Source organism: Petaurus breviceps, unplaced genomic scaffold, assembly GCF_028583685.1.
Source record: "Petaurus breviceps papuanus isolate PSGF00001 unplaced genomic scaffold, PetGlider_PUasm1.0 229, whole genome shotgun sequence".
NCBI lineage: Eukaryota > Metazoa > Chordata > Mammalia > Diprotodontia > Petauridae > Petaurus > Petaurus breviceps.
In genome coordinates this window covers 11,284,618-11,311,691 of record NW_027185903.1, presented here as the reverse complement: position 1 = coordinate 11,311,691, position 27,074 = coordinate 11,284,618, and the positions used below count along the sequence as shown (strand labels likewise).

Sequence of the window (27,074 nt, the reverse complement as noted above, 5' to 3'; positions counted from 1 at the left end):
TCAGTTGTTTTTCCTATGAGATATTTCACATTGCCTTCTATTCTTTCATTTGTTTGGATCTGTTTAATAGTATCTTGATTTCTCATAAAGTCACTAGCTTCCTTTTGCTCCATTCTAAATCTGAAGGAATGATTCTCCTCAGTGAACTTTTGAGATTCTTTTTCCATCTGGCAAATTTGGCTTTTTAAGGCATTCCTCTCCTCATTGCCTTTTTGAGCCTCTTTTGCCATTTGAGTCAGTCTGTTTTTTAAGATGTGATTTTCCTCAGTCAGGCTGTTGACTCTCATTTCATAATTTTCTTGTATTGTTCTCATTTCTCTTCCCAATTTTTCCTCCACTTCTCTTATCTGCTTCTTAAGGTCTTCTATGGCCTGTAATCAGCTTGTATTTTCCTTTGAAGCTTTTGGTGCAGGAGTTCTTACTTCACTGTCTTCCTCCTGTTCCATGCTTTGATCCTTTTTGTTCCCAAAATAGGAGGCTAATGCTGGATTCTTCTGTTTGTTTTGCTTCCTTTGCCTGGCCATGTTGCTGCTCAATTACTTGACTTTTGGGTTTTTTGCCACAGTAGGACTCTGCCACCAGACAGGGGGAGCTTCTGTCCCAAATGCTGGGGTTTTCTCAGCTGCCAGAGGTATTAGTTGGGTGCCCTCTCTGAAACCTCCACATGCTCTGGCAAGCTGGTCATACGCCCCAGGACCTCCACCCTAGACTGCAATCCAGATCCAAGCAGGTTAAAGCAAGAGCAATTACCTCTCAGACTGGTCACTTGGTCCATCTATAGTCTGCAGGCCAGGAGCTGAAGCTGCAACGTGGTGCTGACTGAACCAAGGCGTCTCAGTAGCTTCTCGCCCTGGGGGCAAAAGCCGATGCTCTTCCAACTACTGGTCCTAAAGTCCACACTGCACCGACCTCTCATTTTGTCCTTAGCATCTATGTGTTGATAATTCTGGAAACGGCCACAGCTGCTGGTGATCTGGAGTCCCTGGGGCTAAAACCTCCAGCTCATCAGGCCTGGGCTCGGCTCCCAGAACCCTGTGCTGGCCGATTCCTGCTGGCCTTCTGGGTTGTCCTCAGTGGGAGGTTAGCTTCTCTGTGTCATTTTGTGGGTTCTGTAGCTCCAAAGTTTGTTTAGAGTCCCCTTTTACATGAATTTGGGAAGATGGAAGCTGGAGCCATACGGAAGTCTTGTTTCTACTCTGCCATCTTGACTCCTAGTCTGGGAGTTTTCTTAAATAGGGTGATGTAACCCAGTTCCCCACTATGTTTATTTCCTTATATGTATTTGTAGTGTGTATATAGATACACTTGTATTGCAGTGGAAAGAGTTTTGGGTTTGGAGTTAGGGAACCTGGATTCAAATCCCAGCTCAGTTACTTATCACTTCAGTAAGCTAGGGTAATTCTTCTGACCCTTTTGTTCCTCCATTTCCTAATCTGTAAAATGAGAAGGCTGAACTGGATGACCTAGTTTTTGTTCCAACATTCTATAATTTTATCATCTTATATGTTTGTGTTTATATAGGAATAAAGTAGCATCTAAAAGATCTAACCATGCTTATTTTGCACTAATTGATAAATATGCTTCCTGTGAGAAGAACTGAGAACTTCTGAAGAACACTGAGTTCCATTTCTTTCAGGTTTTTAGTCTTTGTGTTGTAAGACAAAACAAACCAACACTTCCTGAAATAATAATATCTCATGATTATATAGCATTCTATTGTTTACAAAGCACTTTCTCTACAATGTGATGATGGAGGCACTATTGTTATTCTTTTTTTAAGGAAATATTTTCTATTTGCTTTTTTAAAAAAACTTTTAACTCCAAATTCTTGACCTTCCTCTCTCCCATCCCCCCTCCACTGACAAAGCAAGAAATGTCATATCAGGGGCAGCTAGGTGGTGCAGTGAATAGAACACCAGCCCTGGAGTCAGGAGGACCTGAATTCAAATCCGGCCTCAGACACATGACACACTTACCAGCCATGTGATTTTGGGCAAGTCATTTAACCCTAATTGCCCTCCAAAAAGCAAAAAAAAAAAGAAATGTCATATCAATAATACATATTAAATAAAGTAAAACATATTTCTGTACTAGCCACATTGCCAAAAAAATAAAGAATAATAAAAAGTGAAAAAATTGTGCTTCAATCTGTACTCAGACTTCATCAATTTTCTTGTCAGAGATGGGTAGCTTTTCTTCATCATAAGTCCTTTGGAATTGTCTTGGATTGATCAGGATAGCTAAATCATTCACAACTGATCATGAGAAAATATTGCTGTTACTATTTACAATGTTCTCCTGGTTCTTCTCACTTCACTTTGTATGAGTTCATAGAAATCTTTGTAGGTGTTCTGAAACCATCCTGCTCATCATTTCTTGTAACACAATGGTATTCCATCATAATAATTTATCAAAACTTGTTCAGCCATTGACCAATTGAATGGGTATCCCTTTAATTTCTAGTTCTTTGCTACCACAAAAACAGTTACAATACACATTTTTGTACATCTAGGTCCTTTTTTACTTTCTTTGATCTCTTTGGGATACAGACTCAGTAGTGGTATTATTGGGTCAAAGTGTATATAGTTCAATTGCACTTTGGGTGTAGTCCCAAATTGTTTTCTAGAATGGTTGGATCAGTTCACAACTCCACCAACAGTAATTTTTTCACATTCTTTCCAACATTTGATATTTTCCTTTTCTGTCATGTTAGACAATTTGATAGTACCTCAGAATTGTTTTAATTTGATTTCTTTAATAAATTTAGAGCATGTTTTCATATGACTATAGATAGTTTTGATTTCTTTTTCTGAAAATTGCCTATTCATATTATTTGAACATTTATCAATTGGAGAATGGCTCATATTTATACAAATTTGATTGTTTCCTATGTATATGAGAAATTTGGCCTTTATCAGAGAAAACTATTATAAATCCCCACACCCCCAAAACTCCAGTTTCTTACTTTCTTTTTAATCTTGGCTGCATTTGTTTTCTTTGTGCAAAAACTGTTAAATTTCATGTAATCAAAATCATCCGTTTTACTTCCTGCATCCTCTCTATTTCTTGTTTGGTCATAAATTCTTTCCTTATCTATAGATCTGATGGAAATTTTTTTTGTGCTCCTCTAATTTGCTTATGATATCATCCTTTATGCATCATCCTATCATGTACCATTTTAACTTTATCTTGGTATATGGTATTGCTTGCCCTTGTTGTACATAGATACTACTTATCATTTTAATGAAAGCTCCATTTATTCCTATGTTTTTAATGGAAATGAGTGTTGTATTTTGCCAAAATCTTTTTCTGCATCTATTCAGATAATCATATAATTTTTATTGCTGATATGGTCAATTATGCTGATAGCTTTCCTAATGAGTCAGCACTGCATTTCTGGCATAAATCTCACCTGGTCATAGTATGTGATCTTTGTGATATATTACTATAATTTTTCTAGATTCTTATTAAAATTATTTTGTTCAATATTCTTTAGAGAAATTGGTAAAAAAAATTTACTCTGTTTTTGCTCTTTTTGGTTTAGATATTGGAACCATATTTGTGTCATAAAAGAATTTTTGAAGAACTCCTACTTTGCCTATATTTCTAAGTGGTTCATATAGTATTGGAATTAATTATTCTTTAAATGTTTGGTAGAATTCACTTGTGAATTCATGTGTTACTGGGAATTTTTTCTTAGGGAGCTCATTTACAGTTTGTACAATTTTTTTTTCTAAGATAGGATTGTTTAAATATTTTATTTCCTCTTCTGTTAATCTGGGCAATTTATAATTTTGTAAATAGTCAGTCTCCACCCTGGGGCTATGTTGAGGGCCCCTGTTTCCTGGTAGCACCAAGTACTAATATTTCTCTTTGCTCTGGAATTGTGATTTGGAAATGAGTGTGGACAATGCAATGGAGTCCTATACCCAATGCCAGCAAAAGAACTTCTGCAATCTCTTTCTCACCAGCTATCTAATCCCCTTTCTGTTTCCTGTCTCTTTCCTGTTACTGCTATTATCACAGTCACCTGCAAGCTCTGCTGTTGGTATAACAGTCACATGGTTGTAATAGTAATATCATTTAAAGATTCCCCTGTATTGGCTTGGTTTTTGGTTTGATTGTGTTAAAACCCAGAGCTTGTTAATCCCACTTGTGGGATGGACTTGTTGACATGAAAAGAGAGTGATGAACTGGGAGGAGCTGGTGATGTAGATTTGGAGAGACACAAGAGAGAGGCAGAAGAACTTTTTGGAAGCAGCACCCTTTTTGGAGGCAGAGAGAGACTGAGAGGATTGCTGAGGGCCACTTTGAATTGCCCTGGACTTTTGAGACCTGCCCCCAGAGCTGCCAAGGACTGAGGAGACATGGCTCTTTTGCTGGTACTTTGTCTGTCTGTTTTGATGTTGTTTTGCCAGATTTGTCCACTGGTAAAAGACAGTCTTGTTGTTGCAGAAGTCCTGGAACCTGGCTGTTGGTTAAGAGCTCCTGAGACTGTTCTGCAGACAGAGAGTGAATACTGTTAACTGGTGAAGGACAGTCCTGTAGTTGCAGAATTCATGGAACCTCGCTGTTGGTTCAGAAGCCCTGAAGAAGGATTTTTCTTGTTGTATGTTTACAGAAATCCTGGAAGAGGGTTTTGCTAATGTTTTCAGGGGTCCTAGGACTGTTATGCAGACAGAGAACGAATTAATGAAGAGACTGGCAATGTATCTTGTGGCCTTGCTAAGCTTTGTCTCCCCAGGAACAAAGATTGCTGAGAACTTGCCTTGTGTAAAGATGAAGAAAGGACCTCCATTTGGGTATTAAGTGCTGTGCTTAAACTTGTTGTAACTCTTGGGGTAGATTCAATTGTGATCCAGGGGTGGGGAACTTTTGACCTCTTTGTGTTCTATGATTGAACAAATGAATGTACTTTATTTACGATTGGAAACTAATCTCCATTTGAGAAGAGGGGCTTTGTGATGGACTAAATGAAGGTACAGCCTAGGGGTGGAGTAGTATTTAGAACAGGGACTTTGTAATTGATTGAATGAATGTAAGGTCCTGGGGTGGGGTAGTACTTGGAGATTATTTAATCGCACTTAGTAAATGCTGTATTTTGAATGATGTCATATTTTGATCTTCTCTGTTCTTAATTTGTCACTGAATAAAATGGAGAGCACCTATGCTGGTATTTTGAACCTTGGGAAGTTGCCTTTGCTTGGCATTACATTAAAATGGTATAACAGTTACTTGGGGTTAGCCCCTACCCAGTATCTCAGACCTCTCCTTTTAACCTCCTTAGTTGTCTTGGATTGGAAAAATGTTTTACCTCAACATTTTGTTGGTTCTGTCATGCTAGAATTCAATTTGGGTATTGTTTTTAGAGTTGTTTGGAGGAGAAATAGTAGAAAAGTTCATCTGGGCTGCTGCGTCTACTCTGCCATCTTGGCTCTGCCTTGATTTCCACTATTGTTATTCCAATCCTCACTGTACAACAATAAAGTTACATACCACAAAAACTGGGAGAATTCAGTATCATATATCAAGTGCTGGACTGAAGCACTTTTTTTTTTACAGGAACAGCAATTTTTTTTATGAATTAATTAATTTAGTCTCAGTTTTCAACATTCACTTACATAAGTTTTAAGTTTTCTCTGCATCCTTCCCCTTCCCCTCCCCAAGACGGCATGCAATTCATCATAGGCTCTACATACACATTCTTATTAAATATAGTTTCACATTAGCCAAGTTGTATGGAGGAATTAGAATGAATGGGAAGAACCATGAGAAAGAAAAAACAAAACTAAACTAAACAAAAAAAGAGAGCAAATAGTATGCTTCAGTCTGCATTCAGATTCCATATTTCTTTCTGTGGATATGGATGGCATTTCCCATCATTAGTTTTTTGGAGTTGTTTTAGATTCTTGTATTGCTGAAAAGAGCTAAGTCTGTCAAAGCCGGTCGTTGCACAATGTGGCTGTTACTGTGTACAATGTCCTCCTGGTTCTGCTCAGTTCTCTCAGCATCAGTTCATATAAGTCTTTCCAGGTTTTTCTGAAGTCTGTCTGCTCATCATTTCTTATAGCACAATAGTATTCCATTACATTCACGTTTCACAACTTGGATTGGAGCACTTTTCAATGGTCTAGGCACCTCTGAGAGGCTGCTTCTGATGATATATATGATCTGGTTCCTTACTAAAGAGCACACTCATAATCAGAGGCTTCTAGTTGGTCCCTTGGTCCCCATGCTAGGGAGGATGTGTCAAGGATGATTGACCCCTGAGCCCAAAAGATCTATTTCCTCTGGTGAGTTAAGGCAGTGAAGAGATAAAAAAAACTCTTTTGAATTGACCTATTTGTTGGGACACAGCCAACACTAGCTTTCTCCTTAGATGTCTAGTGAGGGCTGGTATTTTTCTCTCCTTCTCTCCTCTCCCCAGAAGCAGCAGTGGTAGATACAGTCTCATGGTAGCAAAAACACGTACTTGCCATGCATGAGACAGGATCTAAAATCCATGGATTCATTTTTTCATTTTTTTTGTTTGTTTGTTTATTTTCCCCCTAAGCATGGGTGATTGAACAGTGATCTTGAGAGATGGAGATTTTTAGTCCAGATTACTTCCTCATGAGGTGGAGAGGTTGAGAGTTTCTGCTACTGCCTGTAAGTGGTGGAAGGTACTCCTTACAAACTCTATCTTTCTTAGAGCAAAACATGACTACCTCCAGATGGATGACCCATGGACGGCTGATCGGCCAGGCTGTTTGGGGACTGAGTTGCTGCTTAGCCATATCTGAAGTGAATGTGAAATGTCTGTTTAACAGTTCAACAAGTCTCTTGGGATTCTTTTCACATGATATGAATTAATTTTTCATGTTTTAAATATTTGTCAGTGAATGTTCATGAGTCTTTTCTATTTCAAGCATTTTTTGGAGATGAAGGAAATAAATAGCTGTGATTTGGTACAGAAGAAGTAAAAAGCAAAATAAAACTAAACTGAAACAAATACTGATTCAATATTAATTACTCTCTTTTCCATGGTCCTTAAACTCTGGCCAACTGAATTCACCCTTTACCTACCCTGACCCCTCTATGTAGGGTAGTATGTATGTTGTGTCAGGGTTCGTTGTTAGCAAAATTATGAAGAAATTCAAGTTTCTATGTCCTCCTCCTCCTCCTCCCTGTTATACTCTTTTCCTCACTAGAGGAAATCAGTAATGTCTTGCTTTTTTGATTCTCAAAGCCTATGTTCTTTCTGATGACACTAGCCGCTTTTAGGAAGGATAGAAATTAGAAATAAAAAATGCATTACTTTATGTAAAAAACAAACAAAAACAAAACAACCTATTTTCTTTTATACAGGCTTACCTCCCTTAAGCAAATCTGATTACAAAAATATTTTATAATTTTGTAAGACTAACAAAATTGAGGGGGGCAATTATTGGCTTTGCAGAAGTATTCACTGATTTATAATATAAGAAAATTGAGTATAGGATTCTGTCAATTAGTGAGTCAGTTGATAACAAGTATTTATTAAGTGCTTACTATGTAGATATTGTGCTAAGCACTGATTCCTTTAAAAAGTCTAAGTTTTTCAATGATTTTAAAAATATTTAGACATGATTTCATTTGTACACAGTTTTGGTTGCGTTTCAACTGTGTAAAGTGAGGTTCATATGCATCTGGAAATAAGCACCTTTACCCAGGTGACCTTGGACAAGTAATTTAATTTCTTTGGGCCTCAGTTTCTCCGTCTGTAAAAGGAAAGTGTTGGGCTAGAGAACCGCTGAGTTCCCTTTGTAGCTCTCTGGCTATGATCTCTCCCAAGTTTTTTTTTTTTAATTTTACTTTTTTTAATCGGTGAACATGTAGAATGGCATTTTTCAATTCCATTTTTAAATGGTAACACAACCTGAACTTTTGCCAGCTTGTGCTTTTGACTGGGAATTTCACGGGGGAAAAGGATCCAAAACCAAAACCAGCTTTTACAATTCCCGCTCTCTGCTCCTAACTCCACTCCCTCCTCTAGAGGTCTCTTCAGCTGAAGGAGGAAAGTGGCATTGCCACATTGATTTTTTCCTCCCTGCTTTTACTCTCATTACCTGCTCTTTCAGATTCTCTAGTCTACAATATCTGGCATATTTTCAGAGGGTGAGGCCAAGGGGAGGAGGGAGTCAGTCCCTGGCAAGGGGGCTGGGAGGGGGCTGTGCACTTGTGGGAACCTTTTCCAGAAGCTGAATCACTTTCATGAGCCTCCTCCCAGGGGTTGGCATGCCTTCAGTAAGAGTACTACAGGTTGGCTTTGAACTCCCAACTGACAGTCTCATTTGCATCAGCACCTATTTAGGTAAATAGTAGCTAATCAATACGCCTGGTTTTCAGGGTGGGGGAAAAACAAACTGCTGCACTTGGTCCCGCGTTGGCTAATGGCTGCCAGGGAAAGCAATAAGCTGCTGATTTAGGTTTTGGCCTCTTTACTTTCCTGCTTTCTCTTGTCTACCATGACAGGACATATATGTGGGGCTATGATTCTTTTGGCCGAAATGTCACTTCTCTTGCTTCATTTCAGCCCCATTCCCTGTCCTATCACTTAGAACCAGAGATAGGTACACCACCAGAAGGTAACCAGAATTTGATGTGGCAATGAGAAAATCTGGTTCCCCATATACCACAGGAGTGGAAAATAGGAATTTTTTTTCCCAGAAACTTCAGAAGTTTTGTGGTTCTATGAAAAGAGAATTAGGTTGCTTCTAGGCAACAACTACAAGAAAAATCTGTATAATAAAATCTTCTATTTGTATGTTTATTAAATACACTGAGTGTTGCAAAAAGCGACCGAGGCATTGCCATTATTAATATTTTCATTTCATGAAAAAGCACTATGGGAAACCCAGGGAGAGTATTGCTCTTTCTCTATTTTCTTATTTACAAACTGTGATCCAGAAAAATTCAATACTTTGGTCGCCCACCAAAGCAGTGGTCCCAGACTGTTTTTACTCTTCACTGTCTAGGTAACTTTGGAAATGTTTTCCTCCCTTCTCTCATTGACCTGGGCCACACCCTGGCACAGGAGCTGCAAACTTGCTTGTGCCCTTTTGGGTTGTTGTTTTCTTCTTTCATGGCCTATGCCCTTTTACACACTTCCTTTGGTGGTCAGGACTGTTAGAGAATTATGTTGCTGTGAGTCACAGCTGTTTAGAGATGTTGTTGCCACCATCTTCAATATGGGCAGGGGACTTCCTTGTGTGTGTTTTTTTTTAAATAGAATCATGCAAGGCTGTGGTTATTCTTTTGTTGTTACATTTCTTCAGGCAAATAGAAACCCAGATATTCTTCAAATAGAGGAAGGCATTTGGTTTTTGGTTTTATGACAAAATTAGGATTAGAAGCATCCCTGCTCTTTTTACTTTAGCCTTCTCAGCAGTAAAAATAATCAGAGAGAGTGCTTTGTATGGACCAAACATGTGAAGGTTACAAGACATTAACCAAGGAGCCTCTTGTTAAATATCCTTTTAACAATTGGAAACTATTACTTTTACTTTTGCTTGTGGGTAATTTAGATGGATGACTATATTCCCAAAGTCAAATACTCTTTGCAACTATGTTCAACTGGCTAGAGGTAAACTGTGGCTCTCTAATTAGGAAGATATGAAATAGTCCAGACCTTGTGAAGACATTTTTGTCATTTAAGTTCAAAGGATTTAGATTTGGATGAGAAATTGGATTTTGTCTCTCCCACTCATTTTGTAGATGGAAAATCCAAGGGCTACAAGACCAAATTCTTTGCTCAAGATCTCATAAGTAGGGTGTAAATCACTGAGTTGGACTAGGGACTCAAGTCCACTACACTAAAATCCAGAGGTCTTTTAAATACAATACACATATGATGGGAGTATTTGCAATCAAATCACATAATCTGATAGCTAGAACTTCTGGGCAGCTAGGTGGTATAGTGGATAGAGTGCTGGTCTGGGGGGTCAGGGAGATTCATTTTCATGAGTTCAAATCTGACCTCAAACACTTACTAGCTGTGTGACCCTGAGCAAGTCACTTAACCCTGTTTGTCTCAGTTTCTTCATTTGTAAAATGAGCTAGAGGAGGAAATGGAAAACCAGTCCAGTGTCTTTACCAAGAAAACCCCAAATTGGATCATGAAGAGTTGAACACAACTGAAAGTGAGTGAACAACAACAAAAGCTAGAATTAGCAGGGGCCATCTACACTAGGCCCCTCATTTTGCATATGAGGAAACTGAAGCTCTGGGAAGTTTATTGATTTCTTCACAGTCACACAGGTGACAGGTCAGAGTTCTTTCTTTTGAGCGGTGCAGTCTCTCTGTATAAGGGAGCTATGAATTCCAAGCCAACAAAAAAAGGTAGTGAGCTATAACCAAAAAGTTTTCTTACGGTGTCTTAAATCTATGCTGAGAAGCCTGGAAATTTGGTCCTCCTAAGTGACTTTATCCTCTGATTTCATTTGTGCCTATAGGAGACATGACCTATTCAGCTGTCTTCCTGAAAATCTTTTCTTAAACGGAAACTTTCTATCTCTTCCAGAGCTACTGTGATTCTCAGTATCCTTGGTGGGATCCCCCTCTAAACCACTGAGTGAGGTTCTTAGGATTCCTGGAAAAGACCCTGGAATTCTCCCAGACGTCCTCTTGCCTAAGCAATATCTGTCTTGTCTGTCTATAGTTGTAGTGTAATCTGGTCATCCATCTCTAACATCCATTTGAACATGAGAGCCAATTGAAGAAGAATGGGCCTGGTGCTCCTCTCCTGTGACTGGATTGTAATTGTATATGAATGAGAAATCCAAAGGAGTGAAGCCTGGTGGGAAAATCAAGAACAGTTTTTTTTTAAAACAAAATTACTAGACTGGTTAGTCAGGAAAATGCCATAGAAATGAACCTACAAATGAATTTCAGCAAATATTCAATCAAGTCTCTCAAGCTCTCCTTTTGGACAAAATCAGGAGAGGTAAGGGTGGGGAGGGGCAGAGTTAGGTGGATTCAGAATAGATTGAATTCTAGAATCTAATTATCAGTCATTAGAGGATTGGTGCCAACTTGGAGGGAGGTCATTAGTGGAGTATTCAAGGAATCTGCCCTAAGTCTCATCTTGTTCAATAATTTTATTGATGGGGGCGGCTAGGTAGTACAGTGAATACAGCACCAGCCCTGGAGTCAGGAGGACCCGAGTTCAAATTCAGCCTTGGACACTTAACACTTACTAGCCATGTGACCTTGGGCAAGTCACTTAACCTCAATTGCCCTGCCTTCCCCCTCCAAAAAACAACAACAAAAAATTTTATTGATGAAGGTATGGGAGATTTGCTTATGATACATGCCAATAACATGAAGCTGGGACACATGAGCAGCACATTGTGTGATAGAATCAGCATCCAAAAATATCTTAACCAAAAATGATGAGTTGAATCTAGTAAGATTAAATTTAATAGGTGCAAATATAAAGTCACAAAGGTATCCTCAAAACTTCACAAGTATAGGATGGAGAGATGGTATGACTGGCTAAGAGTTCTTGTCAACTGGGGTTTTAATAGAACATAAGGCTAATGTAAGTTATTCTGGTAACAAGGCTGGCATGAAAGCTGATATTGTCTTCTTGTTGTTCTGTGCCTGATTCTTCATGACCCCATTGGGACTTTCTTGCCAGAGATACTGGAGTGCCATTTCCTTCTCCAGATCACTGTGCAGATGAGGAAACTAAGACAAATAGGGGTAAGTGACTTGCCCAGGGTCACACCTCATAAGTGTCTGAGGCCAGATTTGAACTCAGTATAAGAAGTCTTCCTGACTCCAGGTCTTGAACTCTATCCACTGTGCCAACTTAATGCATATAATGTGGTCTTAGACTGCTTTAAGAGAAGCTTAGTGTTCAGAAGAGGCAAGTGATAGTTCTGGTATACTCTGCCCTACTGAGACTCCCAACTAGACTATCATGTTCTAAGCACTACAATTTAAGAAGGAAATGGATAAACTGGAGCATGTCCAGAGGGCGGTGACTAGGGTGATGAAGACCTCTAGATCATGCCATATGAGGATCACTGGAAGGGATTCATAATGTTTAGCCTGAAGAAGAGTAGATTTAGGTGGGACACTGATTTATGTCTTCAAGTCTTTGAAGAACTATTAAAAGGAAAAAGGTTTAGGCTTGTGGTACTTGGCCCCAAGAGCAGAAGGAGAAATTGCAAATAAATGGATTTGATCTCAATGTGAAGAAAAAAAAACCCTTAAAAATTAGATCTAGTACAGGGTAAAATGGGCTGCTTTGGGAAGCAGTGGGTTGATTCCCCACAAGAAGACATCAAGGGGAGGCTGGCAAGACTCTTTTAAGAGATGTTATAGATGGATTTTCTGCTAAGATTTGAGTTAGACTAAAGACCATGATTTTCCTTCCAACTCTAAGCTTCTGGGAAGGCTGACCCAAATACCTTGTCCTGATTTCACCCCATAATTATACCCTGAAATCACACAGCACCTAATTTACAGGGTATAAACAGGGCTATAGGGGAGTGGATAAGTCCAAGCCACATATAGATAACTCTATGACCATAACTCAAATTATCTAAATTGTTTTGTACCCTATTGGGATTTAAGATCAGTTGTGGTTTTTAAAATCTTGAGTAGATTTGATTCAATGCTGTGCCAACAAAATTCAGCCCAGAAATTCCATCTTTGTCCAAATTGGTGACTCTTTCTGTAAAATTTAAGCCCAGATATGGAAATGCCAATCTCAACTTAAATCTTCCTATGTAGAAGGTTTATGTATTTACAAAGGGGAGATCTGAGCCTCATGTTCACTTTGGAGTTCTGAGATCTTCCAAACACTAATAGAAAGCAACACCTTTCCTCCCAGTACTGGAGATAATCAATTTGGCATTTCTTTCTCCTGGATGAAGAAGGCAGCTAGGTATTAACAGTGAGCAGATTAAGTGCTGCACTTGGAGTCAGAAAGACCTGAATTTAAATCTGGCCTCAGATGGTAACTAGCTGTGTGACCCTGGGCAAGTCACTTAACTACTGTTTGTCTCAGTTTTCTTATCTGTAAAATGGGGATCATAATAGCACTTACCTTCCTCTCAGGGTTATAGTGAGGATCAGATGAGATAGCATACATAAATGCTAGCTATTATCATTACTATTTTGTGCCAAAACTCTTAGGCATTACCTAGGCAAGAGAAATGATATCTGCTGTCTACTTGGCCAGGATGTCATCTCCCTCACTTCACATCCTCTCTTAATTTTTTTTTCAGATTACACAAAAGTGCATTTTTCCATCCTGTCTTCCTCTCCACCCCTCCCTCTCCTCCCAGGTCCCACACTTCCACCAGAAGAGAACATCTGGTAATGGCGTCTGTTCTCTGAATTTCTATTCCTAGACATCCTTTCTGACTCTTCTTTTGCTCTGGTCTGTCTGGGGAATAGAAGGTCTTCTACATATTTTTGCAGATGTAGATATATTCTATCAATGAGACTTTTGCAGGAAAATATCAAAAGCAGGGTTTCAGGATACCCAAATGACCATATACTTGGACTTGTGGTGGCTGCATGAAGTGACTGCTCCCCTTTTGCTCAAGAAGTGCTCTCACAATCATGGCCACAAGTGTCCATGATTAAAATGTGTCTATGTAGTACTGGACACATAGCAGGAGCATAACATATGCTTGTTGGTGACTGACTGGTTGCCTTACTATTTCACTGAACATTCATAAACATGTAGCCCTCTGTTCCTGGCTTCTCATCATCTATGTCACCAATCTTGGCTGGGTTTTTTCATTTGGTGAGCTATGCTATGTCTAATGACTTAGACACTACAAATCTCTCATTTTAAAGATGAAGCTGGGTTGCAGAGACGTGAGAGGCAGGGTGCCACCTGGAGGGAATTCTGGGTCTGTTCTGAGAGGACTTGACCCTGGTGCTGCTTCTTTCTGGCTATGTGACTGTGGGTAAGTCAGCTCAACTCTCTGAACCTCAATATTTTCATTAACAAAAAGAGGCATTTGGAATTGTTGATCCCTAAGAATCCATTACAGTTCTAAGTCCATGATCTTGAAATCTATGAAATAACTTGTTCAAGGATATATATAGTCAGTTATCCAGCTAGCATAAGAACATAGGTTTTCAGACTGAGGCAGTGGAGAAACGGTGGAAAGAACACTGACCTTGGACTTGCATCAGAGCCCAAACCCTCATTACCTCTCCCCTGGATCATCACAGCAGCCTCCTGGGGAATAGAAGGTCTACATGATTTTTTCAGATGTAGATATATTCTACAGTACACAATTTATATTGTGTCTCTGCCTCAGGTCTTTCCCATTTCTGTCCATCCTACACACTGTGGCTGAAGCAATTCTCCTCCTGCAAGAACAGATCTGACCATGTGATACTACTACTTTATTCAACTCAAGTGGCTTCCTATTGCCTCTAGGATAAAATATGAATTTCTGTTTAACTTTCGAAACCCTCCACGACCAGGACTCAACCTTTTGTTCTAGGCTTATTAGACATGACTTCCTGTTCTTCACCCTGGGATGCAGCCAAACAGGCTACCTTGTCACACACACACACGCACGCACACACACACTCGCTGGCTGTCCTCCATGCCATGCCTGGAACGCATCCCCTCCTTGTATCTGGCTCATCGAGGCTCTTTCTTCCTTTAAGCAATAGCTCAAGCCCTGTCTTCTGCATGACACCTTTCCTGAACCCCTGAAATGCTAGTATCCTCCCTTCCTAACTATTATCTATTTAATGAGAACATGTAGCTAACTCAGTGGATAGAATGCTAAGCCCAGAGCCAGAAAAACCGGGGTTCAAATCCAACCTCAGACACTTAGTAGGTGTGTCATCCTGAGCAAGGTTCCCTCATCTGTAAAATGGAGATCATCATAGCACCTCCCTTCCAGGGCTGTTGTGAGGATCACATGAGATAATGATTATGAAGTGTTTAGCACAGTGTCTAGCACTGTGGCATACTGTAAATGCTATGTAAATGTAAGCTCTTATTATTAGGGTATCTAGATGGTGAATTAGATAGAGTGCGGGACTCAGGAAGACCTGAGTTCAAGTGTGATCTGAGACACTTCCTAGCTGGGTGACCCTGGGCAAGGTAATTTAATCCTGTTTGCCTCAGTTTCCTCATCTGTAAAATGAACTGGAGAAGGAAATGTCAAACCATTCCAGTATCTTTGCTGAGAAAATCCCAAAGGGGGTCAAGAAGAGTCAGAAATGACTTAACTACTTTGACTACATTTGTATTTCTACTTTATATTTATGCTGTATATATGCACACACATATATGCACACATGATACACACATACATGTATATGCATATAAATACACATATACATACACATACATATATGTGTGTAACAAAACTGAAACACTTAAACAGCAACAACGAAGGGCTTCTAAGAGATGGAGGTAGAGGTTTTGGGGGAGGGGAAGCATGTTCCAGGCATGGGGGACAGTCTATGCAAAGGTGAGCAGTGTCGTGAGAGGGAAAGTGTCATGAGTCAGAAATGGCAAGAAAGGCAGTCAAGTTGGACTGAAGAGTACATGGATATAAAGTAATCCTGAAGCAGTCTGTTAGAGCCAGATTGTGGAGCACTTTAAAAGTCAAAACAAAGGAGTTTATATTTATTCTAGAACTAATAGGGAACCACTGGTGTTTATTGAACAGAAGAGTGATGCAGATAGACCTGGAGGATGTATGGAGAATTCTGCAGAGAGGAGACTATTGCAATAGCCCAGTGGGAGCTGATGAGGGTCTGAACTTGAGAGTTGGTCCTGTAGGAGGGGAGAAGGCAATGTATGCAAGAGAGGATGCTGGCGTAGTGTCAGCAAGACTTGATAAAACTCAATATTTGGGTTGAGACAGTGAGAATCTAAGTATGACATTGAGGTTCTAAACCTGAGTGCCAGGAAGGATGGTGATGTCCTTGACAGGAGTAGAGAAATTCACCAAATGAGTGGGTTTTGAAGAAAAGATGACAGGTTCTGTTTCAGACATGTTGAGTTTGAGTTGCCTCCTGGAAATCTAGTTTGAAATGTCCATCAGGCAGTTGGTGATGAGGACTGGATGTCAGGAGAAAGCCTAGGACTGTATAGATATAGATCTGAAATTAATTTTCATAGAGATAATAATTAAAGTCATCGGAGTTGATGATGTCACCAATAAAAATAACAATAGCCAGCATATATATGTATATATGTGTGTATGTATGTATAGCATTGTAAGATTATCATCGGACTTATCAAATATCTCATTTGATCCTTCCAGATAATGGGGAAAGTAATCTCATCTTCATTTTATAGATGAGGAAACTGAGGCATACAGAGGTTAAGGGGTTTGTCCAGTGTCACACAAACTAGCAGTCAGAAGCAGGATTTGAACTTAAGGCTTTCTGATTCAAGGTCCAGCACTCTATCCGCTGAGCAACCTCATTGCCTTATTTAGTAAGATAGAGAGTGAGGTGGGAACAGGGAGCAAAGGTGTGGACATGCAGTTAGGAGTTAATACAGAATAACTACCATGACAACTTCTACTCTCACTCGTCTTCCTCCTTCTCTCCCCACCACTCTCATCACTGCTATTACTAGTGCTGTTGCTGCTGTTATTTTTGCTGCTACCACTCTCCCATCACCACCACCACTTCCACCATCAGCATCACCACTACCATTATTTCTATTGAATTAATGCTGCTAGGATTAGAATCCATGCAGTCCATGTTGCATCAAATTAAAAAATAAAGTGCACCAAGCCTTCTTGAAGCTACTTGGTTTCTACAACACTTTCCTTCCCACAAGGGCCAATTCTTTCTCAGTCGCTTTTTCACCAGATTGTGAGAGGGGTGAGGGTTCTCTGGTTCTGGCATTAGACTTGTGAGTAAGAGGATGTTTTCCAGAATGCTGATCAATGATTTACTTTTTATCCAAGCTACTGTTTTATGAAGAACATAAACTTCTCTGGATTGGTGTTTGTTTTGTCTCATAATATCCAGTAGTGCTGAGATATCAGCTGCTTCCTCCTCATGACTGGTGTCTTCTGTACAATGGGCTACACTTAAGGTGATGAGTAGACATTGTTGTCATTGCACAGGTTGAGAAGTTTTATGTCGACATCTATGACTTTGCTTTTTCATTTGGGACTGATTAGTCTTCTATTGAGAAACTCTTTTCTAAGGATGATTCTGTTCTGATTATTTCACCATAAGGCTCATCGTCATGGTTATCTGATAGACTGCAAGTTCCTTGAAGGAGCAACTGGATGACTCAGTGGATAGAGTCTCCCCATCCTGGAGTCAGGAAGACTTCTTTTTCTGAGTTCAAATTTGGCCTCAGACACTTACTGGCTGTGTGACCTTGGGCAAGCCACTTAACCCCGATTGCCTCAGTTTCCTCATCTGTAAACTGACCTGTAGAAGGAAATGGGTGGACTACTCCAGTATCTTTGACAAGAAAACACCAAAATGGATCACAGAGTCAGACATGAGTGAATGTCAAAAGCTCCTTGAGGAAAGGGGCTACTGTGTCTTTGTCTTTATTTCCCTAGAACATCCTTTTTCTTACTCTTCATACAGGCTACACCAATGAACGGTAGGCGTCTCCTAAGGGTCTATCTTGGGCCTTCTTCTTTTCTCCTTCTGTAGTGTTCCACTCGGCAATCTCATAAGCTTCTGTGTATTCAATTGATCCCTATACCAATGACTCTGATATCTTTCTTGACCTCCAGTCTCACATCTCCAACCGACTATTTGATATTTTGAACTGGATATACTATAGACATTTTAAACTCAACATGTTGAATAACACGTTATATTTTCTCCATAACTTCCCTCTTCCTAATTTTTCTATTATTGTTGAGGGAATCAGTGTCTTCCCAGTCACCCATCCTCAAGTTCTGATTCTCTCTCACTTTTCATATCCAGTCAGTTTCTAACTGCTGTTGATTTTGCTTTCCTGACATCTCTTCTATATACCCCACCTTCTCTCCTCTGATACTGCCACAACTTTGTTTAGGCCCTCATCACTATATAGATTATTGCTTTTTGTTTGTTTGTTTTGGAGGCAATGGGGTTAAGTGATTTGTTCAAGGTCACACAGCTAGTAAGTGTGTGAGGCCAGACTAGAACTCAGGTCCTCCTGACTCTAGGACTGATGCTCTATCCACTTATGCCACATGGCTGCCTCCATGTGTAGACTATTGCAATAGGCTGCTGGTTGTTCTTTCTGACACAAGTCTCTCTCCCCTCCAGTCCATTTTCTACTTGGCTATAAAATTGGTATTTCTAAAGCACAGATCTGATTATATCACTCCCACTACCCCATTCAATTAACTCCAGTGACTCATCACCTCTAGGATCAAATATAAAACGGTCTGTCCTTCAAAACACTTTATCATCCAGCCCATTCCTGTCTTCCCAGTCTTCTTATCCCTTACCCACCTTTACATATTCTGTGATCCAGTCACACCCTCTCTCAGACTCCATGCACTTTCACTGACTGTCTCCCCTGTCTGGAATGCTTTCTCTCCTCTCCATCTCCTGCCCTCCCTGGCTGCCTTCAAGCTCCAGATAAAATACTATCTTCAACAAGAAGACCTTCCTACTTCCCCGTACTGCTGGTGACTTCCCTGCATTGACTGTCTCTTACTTGTTGTGTATACGTCTTGTTCTGCATAGTGGTAGGCATGTAGTCTCCTCCATTAGAGTGTAAACTTGTGAAAAGTCAGGCCTTTCTTTTGCCTTCCTTTGTAGCCCTGGTGCTTAGCACAGAGGTTGGCACTTCGGAGATACTTAATAAGTTATTATCAAGTAACTGATTTACTAATTCCTAGTATATTGATTGATCACCAACAGCAGCAGCACGGCATGGTTTGTTCACTCATTGGACTTAGAATCAGGAAGATCTGGTTTCAAATTCTACCTTATGTACTTTGTAGCTGTGTGAAATTGGATAAATTGACTCATCTTTCTGTGCCTCAGTTTATATATCCATAAAGTAAGGGACTTAGTAGCTCTTAAGTTCTCTTCCAGATGTAAATCTATGATGCTATTATTAAAATTCTTGTAAAATTATCAAGTATTTTGCAGTTTGCAAAGCGCTTTGCATAGTTCACCTCATTTGAGTGTCCCAACAATGTTGTGAGGTAGTCACTGTAGGTATCATCAACACTCCCGTTTTATAGATGTGGAAGAGGAGGCCCAGAGAGGTTAAGTGACCTGCCCATGGCTACACAGCTAGTGAGGGCCAGAGGTAGGTTTGGAAGCAGGTGCTCTGTTCTAAATCTGGTTCTCTGAACATTTCTTTTACAACAGGCAAGTCTTTTGTTCAGGGCATATTTTATGTGATTGCCTTTAAATTTGGAAAAAACTTAATCATGATGCCAGGAATCATCAGTCACCACAGATTTCACTGAGGGGGCAAAGTGAAATGGACATAAGCGAGTTAGGTGAGCTTAGGTAATTTCAGAGTTTGGCAATGACTTCCCTGAGAGTGCTACCCAACACACCTGTTTTTCCCTCAAGGGAGTTAGGACACAAACCAAAATAGACTAAAGTAAATTAGGCTTGAAGGGAAAAGAAAATCACAAAAGAAACTTGAGGAATGAGGCTCTGCCCACAGGAGTTTAAGGGTTTACAGAGAATCAGAGGTGAATCTTGCAAAAGTGACTGAGAGGAAGTGATTTTGGGAGAAGAGCCAGAGATAGAAAGCAAATTATGAACAACAAATGACTGAGTGGGAATATTGTTTTGGTAAAAGTTGTTATTGAAAAGAATGGATAGGCAAAACTCAAGCCTGCCATTGCTCCCTGGAAAACCAGCTCTAGTAACAGATTAGGTGTTGGACGGGCCCAAGGCCAGGGTGAGAAAACTGCATAGTTGAGGTCACATGCTCTGCATTCTTGGTAAAAAAAAAGATCAGCCGTTTGGAGCAGAAAGGGACATTAGAGGTCATCTGCTCCAACCTCTCATTTTGTGAGGATGACATTGAGGCCACAGAGATTAAAAGACTTGTTTGAGATCACACAGAGAGCAAGTGATAAAAGTGGGATTTAAACCCTGATCTTTTCCCTCCAAAACTGATGCTTTTTCTACTAAAGACACTGTCTCCCAGAGCCTGATGAAATATACTGATTTAACAACCAAGTGGCATCGACAGCTTCTATTGGGATTGGGAGTTGACTTATCTCATGCTCACTATGATGGTTTGCACATGCCCCCTGGGATGGTAGTCCTCTCTGTAAGTGGCATGCTCTTTTATCCTTTAACTCTGCCTATGTCTACGTGGTGGTGTTGTATCATATCAAAAGATGTATGGATTTGTGGACTTAATAAAAATGAACTCTGGCACCCCTCCCTTCTCCTCTGGTGAAATTCTATTTCCTTCTTTTGATCTCACCTTACTTTAGTCAGCATTAGTCACATGACCATGATACAATAGATTTGATTTTCCTACAGATACAGGCTCACAAGCTTGATAATTACATAGAATTTTTTTTCTCAACAGAAATGCTATAAACAAATAAATAGTACTCAACAACAATCACACAATTCATAATAAAACAATAAAACACTTCTCAAGTGACTTGGAGTCCATCTACATTCTCTGAAACTTGGAAGTCCCTCCAGGAACAGGATATGATTTGGATACAAGAGTTCTGAGACATACATCCTTTGAGTTTATTAGTTCCCCACATCTGTGCCCTCTGTGAGAAGTCAAAAGAATATAAATAATATAGTTTTTATGGGATATTTGACTCACACTTCTAGTGGAATGGGTCATCATCAGCAGAGGCCCAAAAAAGTCAGGACATGAGCCTCATGGCATGAATTCATGGAACTTGGGATCTGATAAGGACTAGAACCCCAAAGACTTGATGCTTCTGGTCTTTGTTATTTCCTGTGGTCAGGGACTTCTAATCATGTTAGGCTTTGGTCAATTGTTTGTGGAACTGGGGTGAGCAGACTTTCCAGGTCACCCTGGGAAGGGGTCATACTACCAGTATCCTCACAGACTTTTTTCACTCCAAAGTTAAGAGGTGGCACTTCTCTGTTGCAGCTGTCTTTCTCCTAATTTTCTGTGGCTACCCCAGCCAAACATTCATTTCTCCATGCAGTGGGTAGATTGAGAGACAGACATGATGAGAGGAATGCTATTTGCAGGTTGGCCAAAGGGTTGAGTTACCTCAGGGCTGATGATGAGCCTGAAAAAATCAAGTAAAAAATGCTTTCTGGGGTTAGGTTAAACACTGTTAGAAATGCCGAAGCAAGATCTCTTTTGTCATATATTCATATGGAAAATCTAAAGCACCCAATGGGTTCTTTATTGTGTCCTTTAACTCTGGTCCATAACTAATAGACCATTCAGAGGGACTTTAATTGTTTATTTAGTATTTTATTTTTTTGCCAATTACATATAAAACAATTTTAATATTCATTTATAAAAATTTGAGATCCAAATTCTCTCCCTCTGTCCCTTATTGATAAGCAAGCAATTTGATATAGGTCATACATCTTCAGAGGGATTTTAGGTGAAAATTTCCCTTCTTCCCCGTATACTTAGCATTTGAATGCATATCATAAGAGAGAAATCTGTCTTATTGGCATTTTTGCATTTAAAGAATAAAAAATATTGATCTAACAAAAGTTGTTGGCCTCATCATCGTAGATAATTATAGTTATGCTTATTGAAAAAAGGAACTTAAAAGCAAAAATATGTTACATAATTCTCATTATAGCTTAAAAAACAATATGTGTGAAATCCTAATGATAAGGGCAAATAGGAAATTAAAAATAACTCTGTGTGTATATACTTAAGCTTCTCACGTTTTTTTTTTTTGCTTTCTTTGTCTAGGAAATTAAATGACACTGAGCTACAACCCATTTGCAATCTTTCCAGGGTTTGTGAGGGGATGCTGCTGTCAAGTGAGAAGAAAATAAATAACTTGGTGGGATTTGATGTTATTGTTGAGGAGAACTGAAGGATTGCTGGTAGTGGTGGTGGTGGGAAACACAACGACAACAAAACCATGTGAAACCAAGCAATTAGCAAAGAAGGGCCAGTTCATTCTAGTCTGTGTTTTCATCGCTCTAGGGTCCACTTAAATGGCTTAGTGGCATGCTGGAATCTTTGAAGGGTAGATGTGAGTAGGCACTAGGAAATTTCATAGTAATTATACTGAGAGAGGCTACATGGGGCAGTAGAAAAAGTATGGATGGAGAAGCAATAGACTTGAGGTCAGGCTCTGTCTAGCGATGGAGGTCCATGACTTTGGACTTCATCAGTCTGGGCCTTAGTTTCCTCATTGGGCTAGATAATAATAATAATAAAGAACCATTTAATTTCACTTTTCATTAGGCTATGTTAATGGTAAAATAATCCAAAATTAAATGCTGTGTCTGCTGTTGTTTCGTTGTTTCAATGGGGCTTGACTTTTTGGGACCCCATTTGGAATTTTCTTGGCAAAGATTTTGGAGCGGTTTGCCATTTCCTTCTCCAACTCCTTTTACAGATGAGGAAACTGAGGCAAACAGGGTTAAGTGATTTGGACAGGGTCAAATAGCTAGTAAGTGTCTGAGGACAGATTTGAACTCAGAGAGATGAATCTTTCTGACTTCAGGCTGGGGGCACTATCCATTGTGCATCCTAGCTTTGGAAATGCTGGATAGGCTCCAACAATTTTTCTTAACTGTCCTGAACCTCTAGGGCCATATCCACCCCGGTCCAGATCCATGTCAAAAAGTTGAAGGTAGAGGTATATCCTATGCTTAGTAAGTAATTTATATGACCGAAAGGCCTTTATGTCCTCAAATATTATTGCCCTCCAGCCTGTCCCTCTGTCTGAAATTCCCATCATTATTGTCAGTCTTTTGGGTTTAGGCATTGGATATTCTCTTTGAAATCATAAATATATAATTTGGGAGCAATGACCCAGCATTTCGACCCACCTTCATTCCTATCAAGTGACCTATTGCAGTCCCAAGGACAGAGTGTATATCTGACACAGCCTGGGGAAAGCAGATTGTGGGAAGAAGAAGGGTAGGAGGGAAGAAGAGGGAAGCAAGGGATTCTACCTGGGGTGGGCAGGGTTTGGGAACAGGTCAGCACAAGGCAGCATTGCCCATGGAAGGGTAAGGTTAGGGCATGACCAAATTATGGCTGAAGGGTGTGAAAGCATTTTGTGAATTTCACGGTTCAGTGTGGGGCCAGCCCTGGCTATAGATCAAGGCACATACAAGTAAGAGATGGGCATCTAGGCCTTAAGGGACCCATTTAAAAACAGATTTAACTTTTCCTGGATCTGCACCTCCTAAGGGCCTGCTGTGGAATGGAAATGATTAGGAAAAAAAGTACCATTTTAGGAGGGAAGAGGGGCATAACAGTTTTACTAATGAAGAATTCAGTGTCATTACGGAATGGACTCCATAGTAGCTCTTTCCAGTTTGTTTGGGTTGGTTGGTTACCACACCACCTTGTATTGTGGTAAAACATGGATCTAGAAACCAAAACAAGTTTTAATTTTCTTTCTATTGAGGGATAGGATTGGATCATAGAATTGTAGATTTAGATCTTGAAAGGACTGTTCAGGGTCCTTCTAACCAACCCTTTCATTTTGCAGATGAGGAAACTGAGGTCTAGGGAAGTTAAAGGGACCTGCCCAAGTTCACCTAAGCTACAAATATTAGAGTGTGATTTGTACCCTGGTTCTCTTAACTACAGAGCTAACTGTCTTTCCACAAAGCCAGATTCATGTTTTCTCTGCCTTCAGAGTCAAAGTCGTGCTGGTATGTGTGCTGCTCCATTGTACTATGAAAACGGGAGTATAGTATTGACTCCCTTTGAGGGAATTTTTAAACGTGTGGGCAGATGTTTCCTGGAAGGAAAAATCAAGAGAGATTCTGGGGATCTATGAGATCAACTTTACCATGTAACCTTACTATCACATTTGAAAAAAGATTGTTCTATGGGAGGTATTTAAGGGAGAGAAAAAAGTCTTCTCTTGAGAGCCATCCATTATGATTTTGGCTCACATACTTGGCCTTGTCACTTTGGTTCCATGAAGTTTTGGTTAAATGCCTATTGAAAAAAATGGCTGTAAAAGAGTACAAGAATGTACAAGTAAAAGGTATACAGTTAAACAAAAACTACTTTATGTAAGTTAGGGTTAGAGAAAACTTAAACTGTACCTGTTCTCAAGGAGTTTCAATTCTTAGTTCAAAGAACCATCATAGAACTTGTTTAGAAGGCTCACCACTTGTTTTTTTTCTTGTTTTCAGAGAGAATTTCATCTAAATTATCCTCTGAAAGGCCCACTATCCTAAATATTTTGAGATCGTTGTGTCTGACAACTGAAATGGTCTTTGTATTGACTCTAATAGCTCACCTTGTCTCCCCACTCCCAATCTATATAGTATAAAGCAGTCCTGCTATGTGAAAATGGAGAGCTACAGTTGATTACCATCACCTTTATATACTTCAAATATCCAGAGATCCACCATTTTCATTTTTCAACACCTATCATTATTTCAATGCCTTCTTTTCTGAGCTATAGTTTTACTGAGGATATTTTTGTGCTGGTAAATTAGGTTGTTTATTGTCTCAAATCTTACCTAGCCTTTAATAACTGACTGGGCATTGCCTCAGAGAAACTGAGGTCTGGGAAAGACCTTAATTTAGAAAGACCAAGGTCATCCAGTGCTTCCTAGGCCATTACCAGTCATCTTGACTTTTTCTTTGCCACTGGACTTTGATGACTCTGGAGGAGAGATGACTTTCTACAGCTCTGCCTCACTTAAATCCAATTCACAAGCAAGTGAAAATATCATTTTTCTTCTTTGAGGAATGAGTATGAACAACAAAAACAACTTTCTCATGGGGCCCATTTCCAAACCCTTTCGTCATCTCTACTTTTCTGTTCCCTGGATCCTTTCCAAGTTTTCTGACTCTCCTTTGAGTCTGTGTAGGAGGAAAGGGAGAATAGTGATGTGGGGGCAGGGAGGAGGAGAAAGGAGAGATACTACTCTGAATAACAAACTCTGCAAAGGTCTGGCTAGTGCAATGGTAAGATTCATGGTTCTTAGATATTTTTTTAAACAACAGTTTACCTTTCTACTCACCGTATGAAAAAACCAAACAAACTAGACATATTATGACATAAGAAATAACGAGTGGAAGGGGAGAGGAGAACCATGGTAAATGCATATGAAATGATATAGTAAGGAAGTAAGGAAAATCATAAAAACAATGTACATGATGACCACAACAATATAAACAATAAAATGAAGCTGATTATTTGTAATATAATGATTGATTTTGGTCCTGAAGCCAAGATAAGCAAATGCATCACATTCCTTTCATTGTTGATGTGATGGGACTATGGATATGGAATGTTGTATGCATTAGATCTGGTCAATTTCAGTTGATTTTGCTGAAATTTCTTTTCCCTGATTTTTACAAAGGAAGGTGGTTTTTTTTTTTTTGGTATCTAGTTATCTTTCTTAGTAGAATATATTCTCATTGTGAGTAGAGATTGCTTCATTATGTGTATTTGTATCTCAGTACTTAGCACAATGCCTGAAATGTAGTAAACATTTGATAAATACTTGTTGATTGAGTGATTCAGAGTTCAGTGTGTAAGGGAGGAAAAATGAATATATTCATGACTGTGATGTAAAGACAAAAGGCATGTATAGAAAGAGGAATACATAAGCAATATTTTCAAGTATTATTGTAGACATTAGAAAGAAATTTACAAATTTATTTTTAAAACATAAGAATGAAATGAGAAACAAGTCTTGTATCCTTAACTCATATCCCTTGAAAATAATGTTTGGAAGGTCATCAAATTTAATCAGTTTGAACAAAAACAACTTAAGCTTGATCTCCTGACCAATCATGCATGGTTGTTCTCATCCACCTGCTTCACTTAATGTTTCCAAAACTGCCCCCATGTTACCCAAATGGCTTTCAATTTCTTAACACCCTTTATGTTCACCAAAAAAAGCACAGTTTTAAATTACTGTGTTGGAATGTCCTCTAACCTTTCTAGAATGAGATCATGAAGTGAATTGTCCAGGGATGATTTAGAAGGCCATGTCATTTGTAAATTAGAGAAGGTTTTGTATTTTATAGATATTTTTCTAATTTTTTTAAGCTAAGAAAGAAATCACATTACTTAAGTCTTCCAATGAGTCTGTGATTTCACTGGTTTGCATATTCTGACAATTCAGAGAGCAATTAATCCAGCCCTATCTCAATCTATTCCGTGTTACTCTGATTATACCTTCCCATAAGTTCATTATGGGATGTCCACCCAATATATTAGAGGTCTTTCTCCTGACATTGTGAGGGTATCAGTGGCCCACTCTTGCTACCTACTTATCATTCCTTGCTCTCACTATTTGACCAGTTCATCTTCTCTTCCTTTCACACATTTCCCTGATAACATCTTACATTGTTTTTCTTCATGATAGTTCCTCTTTGTTTCTAAATTGCAGCCTACTCACACCCACTCTCTGTTATCCTTGGAGTGATATTCATTTTTAAATCTTCAGCGACAGTTGTGTTTCATTTCTTACAGTCATAAAACAATATCAGCGTTCTTCAACTGTCCTTTGATCCTGATTGTCGGGCAAGGCAAAAACAGAGATACATGCTTTCCAAAGATATTTGCCATTATGATGGAAGACATCTGGAACAGAGTCGAAATTGAATGTGAATTCCTCGTGGATGGAGAGGTTCTCTAGTTGTTTCTTGTGGATGACATTGTGATAGTTGTGTTAGGCCCCAGAACACTGCAGAGTCTCTTGGAAGAGATTTATAACCACTCAAAGGAGTTTGGTCTTAGAATCCAAACAAGAAAGTCCAAGTGGATGAAGAAAGTCTAATGCCTATATTATGATATGCAATTGAATAGGACACCTACACACATGTATATGTGGACATATGCATGTATATATAGAGTGTGTACATATGTGTATGCATACATATATACAATATACATACATACATTTATCTCTATCTATCTATCTATCTATCTATCTATCTATCTATCTATCTATCT

The 27,074-nt window shown here is 39.3% G+C and overlaps 1 long non-coding RNA gene across 2 annotated transcripts in view; it reads left to right on the top strand.

The window, feature by feature from the left end:
* The window catches only part of LOC138167240 (uncharacterized), a 366,181-nt gene that overhangs the window by 155,781 nt on the left and 183,326 nt on the right, over positions 1-27,074 (top strand). The window contains exon 1 of one of the 2 annotated variants that reach the window (XR_011169837.1): positions 24,998-25,072. The exons of the other annotated variant lie outside the window; for it this stretch is intronic. This is a non-coding gene — a long non-coding RNA (uncharacterized lncRNA). Of the gene's footprint in view, positions 1-24,997; positions 25,073-27,074 lie in introns of those variants that run through there. 2 annotated transcript variants of the gene reach the window in all.